Below are 10,648 nucleotides of genomic sequence, written 5' to 3' on the forward strand. Positions count from 1 at the left end.
CCTACATACCAAATTTCGTTGAGATATCTCAATTTTTGCTCGAGTTATCGTGTACACGGACAGACGGACAGACGGACGGACAGACAGACATGGCTTAATCGATTTCTTTTTTCATCCTGATCATTTATGTATACATTTGTCTATATCTATCTCGATTCGTTTTGGCTGTTACAAACAACCGTTATGTGAACAAAATTAATATACCCTTGTGCACAAGTGCGCTCGGGTATAAAAAAAAACAATGGTAACAGCAAATGAAAGTGTTAATAAGCAGCAAGCTACTTTGCCTGATAATGCTAATGTAAACTCTCTTTCGTCAAAACAATCGTAACAGAAAACGATAGTGGTAATAAGCAGCAAGTTACCTTGCCTGATAATGCTAATGTACACTCTTCATATTCCGAGTCGGAAATAAACAAAAGAATCGTAATAGCAAACGAAAGTGTTAAATGGTAGCAGCAAGCTACCTTGCTTACTGTCGTCAGAGAAATTGCTGCTCTTCGAAATGAGAATGCGCGAGTGGTATCGTTGGTGAATTCTCTGTATGAAAATAGGAAACAACTATTGCAAAAGTTCGATGCCCTGCGGGCAGAAACAATTTCAATGCAAACAAAACTCGCTAATAATGATGCGAATATATTGTCACTAACGTCAGACTTAAAACATCTATGTGGCCTAATGACAAGTGCTTTAAACAACAAAGGAGTCGTTAGCACAGCTTGCACTGCCTGTTAAATGCCTGCTGCTGTTTCCTCCGTCTCCTCTACTTCTCCGTCTTTATCAGCCACGATCACTGATACTGTGAGTGTGAGGTCGGGTTCGAATGCTGTGGCTGCTATCAATACGAGCACTATACCTGCTGATGAGAGTCGCTCTTCGCGCACTGGTTGTTCTCCCGTACCCGTTGCTTCAAGTGCTAGTCCCCTTTCAGACACGTCAAGTAAACATGTGGTAGATATCAGGTTTCGGACCAAACTTTTTACAAGGATTAAAAAAAATCTGCAAGGTTTCACCTAAACTGCAAAACTTTTTAATTCGAGTCTGTAGGGTTTTGCCGAGTTTGAGAATCCTCAAATAAAAGTAAACAGCGCCTTAAAAACTTTAGCTGCACTGTAATGTAATACTTCCACAAAAATCGCCGATTTCTTACATTTTCTTTATTAGTTTTTTTTATGAATCATATATTTTGCAATTTAACACAATAAAATCACGTTTCCCGACGAGTTATTTAAAATTGAGAAATTGAGAAAATTGGGCTTTGTTTACTTTTACTTGAGAAATGTCATCGCCGCGGGGAATGCGAAATCTTGTACACTATTATTCTTCTTATTAGGGACACGAATTTCGATACGATATGATACAATATCGATATCTTTGCCATTCGATACCGATACTTTCTACTCGAAAGTTTTCAAACGATATTTTTTTTGGAATCGAGTACCAGAACCGTTGTATCGTATCGAATCGTAAATGTACATTACAAAGTTTATGTGGATAATGATACATTTGCATGGCAAAATATAAGAAAATAAAATGAAAATGTCATAACTTAAAACTCTTGGAATTGGGCCAAGACTATTTGTATAAAGCTTTTTCTAGTAATATTTAAAATATTTAAAGTTAATTTTCCAAATTCCAAAATGTAAAAATCTGTCCTGCTTTTTTTATCAGCCGCAGTATCTGACGTGACGCTACCTTACTAAAATTTCTATTGAAAGCTTTGTTGTTAACATCAAACAAATTTTTAACGCAAATAAAACATGAATTTCAGCCTTAGCTAGTGTACCGTTTCTTGCAAATCTATTTCGTACTATAACCTTACTGCAATGGAATATTTTGCACTTTAAAGCGCAGAAATGTGTACTATCTTAGGTTTGTATGTGACGCGCCTTCAATGATGTGCTTATTAAAGTGCAAAGTGTTAATTCTTTAATAGAAAATTAGACCAATATTCAGATTTAATTTTTTGAATTCTTTATCGATATTCATATCATAACACCACAAACCTCGATCCATTTTTGCTGTATATACGATAGTTGCGGGAACTTGAGGATCTTTAGATTGCTTTGCATGCAGAGGAAACGGAATTTGGGCAGCCGTTAAAGCAGAGTCTAATTTTTCGTTTCCATTTTTTTTAGTTTTTTCAACTTCTGAATAAATAAATATTTCAAATCATAAATTTTCTTTTGTTTATTTTGATTTCTTTGACACTAGAAGCATTTCGAGAGAGAAAACCNTGTTGCTTGAGATTAAAAATGAAAATGTGTGTGTGAGTTTGCGAGTAAATTTAAAAACTAAATTGCTTGGAAGCGTCAAGAATTTTAAAAGTGCGGTCCTACCTTACTATATTTGTATCATGATTATAACTACTCAAAAATGCGAAAATGTGGTAGATATCAGACCTTGTGTGGTAGATGTGGTGGATGCTCCGAAAAGTGGTAGATCTACCACAATGTGGTAGAAGTCCGATCACTGCTTTCAAGTCTGCTCGTTCGTTGGTGAAGGAGGTGAGAAGAGAGGGGAAGAGTACAGATACCTCCGTACCAAGGCGAATACATATAAGGTGGTATCGATTGAACAAATACAACAATTACTTGTATTTTGTTTTTGCTTTTAGCGGGCAATTGTCAAATTTCAGCTATTCTTCCCCGAATGAACAAGGGCGACAGAAACTGCAAACACTCTCACGTTTTCACTCACTCACTAACGAAATTCAAAATTTTGACAATCAAACGCTACTCACAGCTGATGAAACAACACCACCTTATATAAATTTGCCTTGCTCCGTACCGTCAATTCGTTTCAAGTTTTCTAGTCTCTTTTGATCTTTTCGTTGCTTCCCATTTAAAGGCCAGGGACTTGAATTCAATTAAAGTTGACGCGTGTGGAAGCAAAGAGAAAAAACAAAAGAGAATGCGAAAAAAATTGCTTTCAAGACTTGACGTGTCTGAAAGAGGACCTAGTGTTGCTGTTTCTGAGTCTCGGCCGACTGCTGCTGCTTTATCTTCGTCATTACCAGCATCTTCGCAAACAACTTCAATTGCTTACGATGCTGTCTTTGCCGGCTGCTAATACTATGGTAACAGGATTACTAACGACATTGAGTTCTGCTGGCCAGCGTTCAATGTCTCTGCAAGCTTGGTCGTCTTATGCTAGTGCTGCTGCTCATATACCAGCTTCGTCCCCTATGCCGCTTGTCCATAATGCTAATGCTTCTACGCCGAATGTAGATAAAAGCCCCATGTGGAAAACTGTTCCCAAGGATAACAGACGTAAGCTGAAACAACTTTTAGTTATTGGATCAAGCAACAATAATGAACTAAGTGTTGTATCAAAAACGAAAATGAGATGGTTACACATTCCCCCCTTTTCGTCCTCAGTTACCGCTGGTCATCTCAAAAAATATATTGCTAAGCATACTGGCATTCAGGAAAACTCTATCTTTTATTACATACTTATAAAAAAGGGCGTTAATCCTACAACTCTAAAGAGTGTTAACTTCAAGGTGGGCGTGGATGCAAATTCTTATTCGAAGCTATTACTGCCCGAGCTGTGGCCTAATAACGTGATTGTTAGTCTTTTTAATTTCCTTCCAAAAAACGATTCGCTGCCAGTGGAATCCAACAGCGATCGATCGGGACAGGTGGGGGAAGTAACAGATTAAAGATATATTTTCAAAACATGTCTGGTATCAGAACCAAATCTCAACTTGTGCGATTATTTAGTTCACATCGAGAATATGACATTATTGCCATTATTGAGACGTGGTTGAACGAAAACTTTTTGAGCGAGGAGTCCTTTGATATTAACATTAACACCGTCTTTCGCAAGGATAGAAATACTAATTTAACTGGATCCGCTAGAGGCGGGGGCTCTCATCGCCGTTCAATGCAAGCATCACGCTTCTCTTGTGACACTTGAAAACAAGGATGCGTTGCTCGACCAACTTTGTGTGCAAATCGGTGGGAGTTCTCATTCTGTTTTTGTTTGTGCTTGTTATATTCCGCCTAGCAGAGGCCACACTATCTACACAGCTTATGTGGACAACGTGCTAGCCTTGGCTTTGAACAAAGTAGGTGAAGATCGTCTTTGCGTCCTGGGTGACTGTGACCTATGTTATGTGAGCTGATCAAAAATCATTTCCGACTCAGCTTTTATAGCATGCGATGTCAATAGTCCAAGTGAAATATACTTAGTGGATAGCTTTTTAAGTATCGATATTACGCAAATTATTTCAGAATAAACTTGGGCACACTTTAGATCTGATATTTTTAAGTAAAAGTGTACATTTTTCTTTGAATGAATGTAATCTATCTATTGTAAAATCGGATATGCATCATGTACCCCTACATAGTTCTCGATCTTGAGTTTTATGAATATCCTAAAACTATTAATGTTAATTCAAATTTCTCTTTTAATTTTAAGCGATGCGATTTGTGGAAATTGAATAATCTCTTGTTGAGCATTAACTGGGACAGCTTGCTCCATCATCTCGAAATTTCTGAGTGTTCTGAGGTTTTTCGAGCCACTGTCGTAAACGTTTGTAAAAGTGTAATTCCTCTGGAAACGAAGAAGTATAAAGTACCTTGGCACAATGCGGCCTTGATTAAACTTCGAAATAAGAAAAACCAATTTCTACGAAAATACAAATAAAGTCGAAATTCAGAATTTTTCGATTTACATATATAAAGAATATAACAAGGAATGAAACCGATTCAAAATAACGTTCCGGTTTGGGTTTCGGTTTTGCCAAGTGTTTCGGTTTCGGTTTTGGTTTCGTTCTTCAAAATTTATTTCGGTTTTGGTTTCGGTTTCGTTCCGGTTTCGGTTTTTCACAGAAATTTTGTTGATATTATTTAAATCACAATGTCTTAAAGGTTGAGGAAAGAAAATTGAAAATTACAGTTCACTGATAATATCAACACTAGGTTCTTTCCCTAACAATCCGGACCGGATTTGGTAATTAGAGAATAAGAGAAACATTTTCTTTCAAAAATGGAACAAAGTTCAGAAGTACGGAAACGCAAAAACCCAAATTTCGTGCCCACAAGTCGAGAAACAGCTGATTCACGTTGTTCTTGTTTTTGTCACTTATACCATGTTCTGACCGACATCGGAAACATGTTTGCGTTGCTAAAACTGGTTTTCGACCTAAAACTTGTGTTTTCGTCCATGTAAAATCTGTCAAACGAAAACCAGTTTTCGCTGAAAACTACACAGATACACAGCAACAACGTTATCACCAGATTCACTTAAATGTTTCCTTTTTGCTGTAAAACTAAAGGTGTATGAAAACTAAAATATAATTGTTATTTTCGTCATATATTTACTACATAATTATGAAACCCCTTCATTTCAGTGTCCTTTACAACTATACACGTGAAAATGAAAATCAAAATGACTTCTTCCAAATATCCGATGCCAGATCCGAGATTTAATTTATTAGGCACCATTTTAGTAGCTTTTTGAGAAAAGTTACTTTGACATACTTATTTACTACTTAACAAGAATTTTAGCAAAATATTGCTGATTTTGGTTAAATAAATCATTTATTTCAAAGAAATTTTGATTTATTATTTTTGTAAATTTCTGGAAACCGATTGAAACCTGTGATTGAAATGGTTTCGGTATCGTTCCTTTTCAGGTTAAGATAACGGTTACGGTTTCGGTTTCGGTTTTGAAAAACGAAACGGTTTTAAACGGTTTGGGTTTCGGTTTCATTCCTTGGAATATAATAAGAAATTCGTGTGCTTGGATAAATTTTTACACAAAACCCTCCTCATACACTGATGTTGATGGTTTGTCTGCGGTTTTGTACAAGCGGTGTAATTCCTTAGTTAATCTTCAACAAATCCCTATCTTCTGGTACTTTTATTGATACCTGGAAATTGGCTTTCATCTCACCTGTTTTTAAGAGTGGTAATAAAAACGATACTAGCAACTACAGGCCTACCTTACCGCCACGGCAAAGCTTTTTGAGTGCATCATCCAAAACAAATTGCTTTTCGCAGTCAAAAGTATGGTATGCCCAGAGCAGCATGGTTTCTTTCCAGGCCGCTCAACAGTATCTAACTTAGCTGTATTCTCAGACGATTGTATCGCAGCTTTTGATAGGGTTTCCCATGTGATCCTGATTAAAAAATTAGCATGCATTGGTTTCTACTCAGTATTCCTTAGATGGATCGCTTCTTACTTGCACAATCGTCGTTGCATGGTTGTTGTTGACGACGTTAGATCTTTTCTCTTTGTTGCTTGTTCTGGGGAACTACAAGGTAGTATTCTGGGCCCGTTATGGTTTGTTTTGTTTATCAACGAAATTTGCTCTTGCTTCGCGTCAGCAAAATTTTTGCTATATGCAGATGACCTTAAGATCTACTCGTTGATCAGAAGCTATCATGACTCTGCATTGATGCAAATCGATTTAGATAATGTAACTGGTGTAACAACAAGCGTTTGTCCCTGAACATAAACAAGTGTTTCCATTTAACATTTTCCAAGCGTGACAATGTCATTGACACCTATTACCACATATCTGACTCGCCCCTGTCACGGGTGAGTGAAATTAAAGATTTGGGAGTAATATTCGATTCTAAGCTTGCCTTTACAAGCCACATAAATTTTATTATTGCAAAGTCTTACGCCGGAGTTCTCCGATTCCTCCACGCTAAAGCTTTTATATACTGCGCTTGTGCGTTCCAAACTGGAGTATGCCTCCTTCATTTGGTCTCCTTATTATACGCGTCATACTGCTAGAACTGAGCGAATCCAGAAAGTATTCTTATACTTTGCGTTGCGTAATTTACACTTCTGGGATCCTATCCCCACCCTTGGATTGGGAGGATTTTCTTTAATATTCCGGCTAGAGCCCTTCGTAGTCCGGAGTGTTTCTATGTTGGTCTTTGTAAAGCTTTTTTATGCTCAAAATGCTCCTATTACTCGAGCCCTAATTGAGTTCAATAGAATCTCCAAATTTATTGAGATAGATTTTTCATTTTCAAAAGATCGTTTTTTGAAATCTTTGAATACTTTTAATAAATAGTATAATTAGTCATAATTTTCGTTTTTTCTAAATACTGTTTAACTTGTACATACATATGTCTACTTAGCCTATAAGAATTTTTTATATTCATTGGCTTAATAAATAAACAAATAAAATAGTATGGGCTACAAAACTGCATACCCAAAAATGTTCTGAAGATTCAGATCAAAATGTTGAAATTTGGATGAAAATTTGTCGAATTTTCCTAAATTTTGTATAAAGTTTGAAACCGTGAGTTCTGCTTATTCAAACGAACGTTGCTTCAAAAAGGCCAAAACAAACAAAAAAGGCCCAAACGGAGAAAAAAGGCCCAAAGGCAACAGTGACGTCAGGTGTTTTTTAAAGAAATTTGTCATTTCAATGATATGATTAATTCCAAAAATTACTTAAAAAATTCAGTGCAATGTAGAATAGCAATACATATGGGTACCAAATGAATGTGAAAATTCTATAGAATTAAAAAAATTAAAATTTGTTGGTTGACAAATACGAATAGATATTGAAAATGTCCTTTCAATTAATTTTAAAAAGACATTTTCAATACCTACTCTTTCTTATGCACCAAAAATTTGTATCTGTTTTAATTCTACAGATCTACTTAATATGAAATTCAGTTGCTTAGTTACAGAACGACAGTTCTTTGTTTTCGCTGTCCGTCTTTGGAATGCTCTGTCTCATAAAATTAAAAACATAAAACGCACACTGCAATTTAAAAATGAATTATTACGCTATTTGTTAAACGAGTATTAGAGATGTATACCTGTAACCTCCATGTATGTCCCTCGTATTTTTTCTGTCCTCCCCTACTGTTTCTTCTTTTTAATTATTTTCCTTCTGTCTAATTATTTGCCATATTGTGGTGTAGAACATAAGCTTTCTAGTGTTAAGACTCAAACATTGTAATTTAACCTATGGTTGTGTGTTTGATTTAAATAAATGAATAAATGAAATGAATTTTCTCTTTAATTCGATAACCATACTATTGTATTTGGCCCATGGTTTCGCGAATATATTGATTTTTTTGTGTGTGTAAAATTGGCTGTCGCACTTTGTCAAAAAGGGCCTCTGGCATTGATGAGATATACATACGTGTGTGTATACATATATATAAGTACATATCGTCACTAGACAGAAATAAAGGCGCGCCATTGTTTTGACGGCGAAAAAGGACGCATTGATGAAAAAAGACGCGTAAAAAAAACTTCGGCGAAAGAACCCGGTTAAATCTAGTTGACGGCGAAGAAGACGCGTAAGCATATACCGCGCCAAGGACTGTCACTTCAGCATTATTCCCCAAAACTCTTTGGGGAATGTACATAAAAATACACCCGCAAATAGGTTACCGCATCTCTCTTCGCCTTCGACTAAGTTTAGACGCCTTTCCGCGCTGAAATTTTTTTAAGCGTATTTTTTCGCGGTCGACTTTTGAGCTTGTGACGATATGTAATATGTTAATGTTTTCAGAAATATTTGAAGCGTTACAAAATATTAGTGGTGGTAAGTTTACTACATAAATTTTATTAAATAAAAGTATTATCAACAGAATCATGCATATTTGAAGTAAATATGTACTGTAAAAGTATGTACGCATACAGTATGGGTTCAAGTAATTAAAACTGTTACAGCGAGGGAGTAACACAAAAAAGAACGGGATCGCTTTCTAGTAAAAAATTATAACTTCTGACCACTTCAACATAACCCCCAAATTTTACTTATTTTGTATGTAACCGCACTCAACTCACACATGTAAATAACCAAAAATACATACAAATTCAAACGAATCCACTGAAAAAGTAATTAAATATTTTTCAATATGCATTAGCAGAGTGCACTTTATTTTGTTTACAATTTCGTTGTCAAACATACTACAGCTGATCGTTACATACAATTTTGTTTTTAGAATAAAAATAAAACATTTTTTAATATAGTTTAATTTAAAACAAAACAAAGAGAAAAACGCTTGAAAAATTATAGCAAAAGTGTATACACTCAAAACATACGGTGACGAGAATGTAAATAGGGAAAAGACATTTAAGCAAGTTTCTTTGTTTAAGAAACGTTTATTATTTTCTATGAAAATATAACTTACTATCTAAAAAAAAAAATGTGAGTCAAAATTTAAAACTTTTTATAGAATTGTCTTGAGAACGCAGTTTTAGCCCCTTAAATTTGAGTACAATAAAGGACAAGTTTGAAGTAGTACCGTTGATTTTTGGTAGGTAAATCTTTTATTTATTAAATGTTTATTTTTTATAAAAACCCAGTTTTACAGTGCAGTTTTGCAGTGCAGTCCAGTAATCGGAATGAAATTTTTTGCCAAAGGTGTTGCGGTTTTCTTCCACATAAAAATATACCGGTTTATTCGTTATATGGAAGCAAATGTGACGAAAAATTCTAAAAAAGCAGCGGTAATTTATAGCCACATGAGACTTACACTTCATCCTACTAAAATTTACTGGTATAAAAAATGCATACTTAAAAGTTTTCTAAAAATTCTGAATAAAAAGTTAGAAATATTGGCGAAAGATTTTTTCATTTTCCTAATTTTTGTACAAACTTCCAGAAGCGTATTTATAGGAATTTTATTATATAATTAGCTGGACTTTTCAAAAAAAAAATATTAGACGTAAAATAAAAAAGAAATGTAGCCAAAACTGGTCACAATAAGGCGTTTCTGTTATATCTACCACCAGTGTACATGGACTTATATTTTTTGCAATTTGGGAGTAAGTTGTAAAAATTTTAAATTTAAACGCGTCTCCTGAATCCGTTATTTCAGCATTGAATTAGTTCTGATAGTCGAGCAAACAACTTTTACGAATTATCAAGATTTTTGTAAAATCGCGTTCGTACAAACAAGGGGCAATGAGAGCGCAAAGTGACAGTTCTCTTGGCGCGGAAATTGCAAACTCTTGCTAGAAAAATAGTTTCCAGCACAAATTTGCTAGCAGGATTGTGGCACGTGGTTGCTTTTTTGTCGAAGATAATTTGAATAAACAAGTTCGGTATATCTAAAAATTTATACACTTGAGCGATTTGCTAATGAAAAACGTACGTAAGTCAATATTTGTTAACTTAATTAATTAAGTTAATTCCAATGATTTGAAAAAACTATTCACGTAATCGAAATGCAATTGCACCCATAGTCGGTACCTGTCTTGTATAAGAGTTATAATGTACACGGATAGATGGACGGACAAACAGACATAGTTTTATCCACTTCGCTATTCATTCTGAGCATATGTCTATTTATACAGTATCGGTCATATCTATAGCACGCCATTTCAAAGTGATATTGTGTGCCACTTATGTTAATTTATTTATTTTTGAGAATTTTGAATTAAAATATAGTTCTTTCTCTAACAAAACCCATATAAACCCAAATTTAAAAATTTGTAGAAAACTACAAAAAAGTGCAATAAATTTTCATCTAAGTTTCAAACTTTTTTCTCGGAAGTGTTAGAATTTTTCTGAATACACAGTTTTATAGCCCAATCAATTTTAGTCTGATAATGTGCAAGTTTCAAGTGGCTAAAAGCTACCGTTGATTTTTTAGAATTTTTTTCACCAAAGGTGTTGCGGATTTCTTCCATATACACATAAATTTAG

At 34.9% G+C, this 10,648-nt stretch overlaps 1 protein-coding gene across 4 annotated transcripts in view; it reads right to left on the minus strand.

The window, feature by feature from the left end:
* The window catches only part of LOC108363541 (apyrase), a 113,314-nt gene that overhangs the window by 40,072 nt on the left and 62,594 nt on the right, over nt 1-10,648 (minus strand). The window lies entirely within an intron of this gene.

This window comes from Rhagoletis zephyria, unplaced genomic scaffold (genome assembly GCF_001687245.7).
Source record: "Rhagoletis zephyria isolate East Lansing unplaced genomic scaffold, Rhagoletis_zephyria_1.1 Rzeph_scaffold_01300, whole genome shotgun sequence".
In the NCBI taxonomy this organism is placed as follows: Eukaryota; Metazoa; Arthropoda; class Insecta; order Diptera; family Tephritidae; genus Rhagoletis; species Rhagoletis zephyria.